Raw genomic sequence first — 1,979 nt, forward strand, 5'->3', positions numbered from 1 at the left:
ATTTATTATAATTTATATATTTATTATTTATTTATTATAATTTTTTTTTTATTTTTATTAAAATTTATATTTTTATTATAATTTATATTTTTATTATAATTTATATATTTTTTATTTATTTATTATAATCTTTAATATAATAATAATAATAATATATATGATTTATTATAATTTTGTTAATTTGAAATTACTTTCCAAGGATAACTTTCGCCCTTTTCCTTTACTCACGATGAATAAACAACTAGATTGTTATAGTTAGTATAGAAGAACCAATCCTACGGAATCGAGAGAGGCCAATCTCTCACGTTGACCTCGACGCCCTCGTAATTCGAAATGTTCGGACTCGATCACCACGATACCTAACCGTGCGAAAGCACGATTTTCCTGTCTTTTTCCATTGAATTTACATTTGTATTATATACACAAGGTGTTCCAGGATTAATTCGTCAATCAAAGATTATTAATTGAACTAATTCAACACATAAATTGATTTCAATGGATATTCATTTTCAAAAATTTCCAATAAATAATATTCAAATATTTTGTGTGTTTTTATGATTTAAATTATAAATTTATGATTTGAATATATATAATTGAATCAAACATAAATTGATTTCAATGGATATTCATTTTCAAAAATTTCCAATAAATAATATTCAAATATTTTGTGTGTTTTTATGATTTAAATTATAAATTTATGATTTAAATATATATAATCGAATCAAACATAAATTGATTTCAATGGATATTCATTTTCAAAAATTTCCAATAAATAATATTCAAATATTTTGTGTGTTTTTATAATTTAAATTAAATGTAATCGTTTAGAAGAATATATAAAATAATTTCAATTATTTTGTAATATAATATAAATCTGTTAATATTCTTATTATCTAAATTATAGAATTATACTAATAAATATTTTATTTGATGATCTTGAATTCATATCTGTGATCATAATTATAAAAATAATCAACAAGTTTAAAATTTATTAATTATTTCACATGACGTTATTTGAAATTAAAATAAGAACACCCTGTATATATGAACGATTGCAATAAGTTCCTGCCCAATTATCATAAATGAAAGAAATCTACAATTGTTATCAAATAAAATAACATAAATAATTATAATAATAAAATAATAATAATAAAATAAAAAAACTACAATTGTTATTATAATAAAATTCAAATATCATTTTAAATTTTATAAATAATACGAATTAGTTCAAACTGTGTGATGCATAAAATTGTATGCACAATTGATATTTAAAAATTTACCACCTCGATATATAAATTGACCTAATTTTTATTAAATCGATATTTATTTAAAGTAACATGATTTTAAATGTATTTATACAATGTGTTCTATATATATATGTATGTATATTATGATTTAATTAAATACGAGTCTATTAGGTTTCATGCATGCATGCATTTATGCATTTATGCATGCACGTATGTTTGCATGTATGGTTGCATGTTAAAAACCAACCACCTTTTCTAGAAAACGTAGAAAGTACGAGGGGCTGTTAACATCGTCTATGATCATTGTGTAATTCTCTAGGAAACCAAAACTACACTGGGTATATATAAATAAATATTATACTCGATTCAATACGAGGTAAACTCGATCGCAGTTACAAATTATACGTTTGTGTCGTGGCACTGTTTAAAAGAACCTTTTTAAAATGATTACTCTACGAACGAATTTCGATGAAAGTTGAAAACAAATCGTGGAATTGTTAATAATGAGTTTTTGCATTGGATCATTGCCAATGTTCGTTACTTTCACGAACGTTTCACAATTTTCATCGAAAATATTTAACTTTGTTCGTATGTTTTGTATTCACTGATTTAACGAATTTAATATTGTGTTTCTATTTTTTGTATTGTGTTTTTATTTTTTTTTTTATGTTTGTGTTATATTTTATTTTATAGATTATTTTGAAAATATTTTTTTTTGTTTTTTTTTTTGAT

Source organism: Polistes fuscatus, unplaced genomic scaffold, assembly GCF_010416935.1.
Source record: "Polistes fuscatus isolate 324 unplaced genomic scaffold, CU_Pfus_HIC Scaffold9, whole genome shotgun sequence".
NCBI lineage: Eukaryota > Metazoa > Arthropoda > Insecta > Hymenoptera > Vespidae > Polistes > Polistes fuscatus.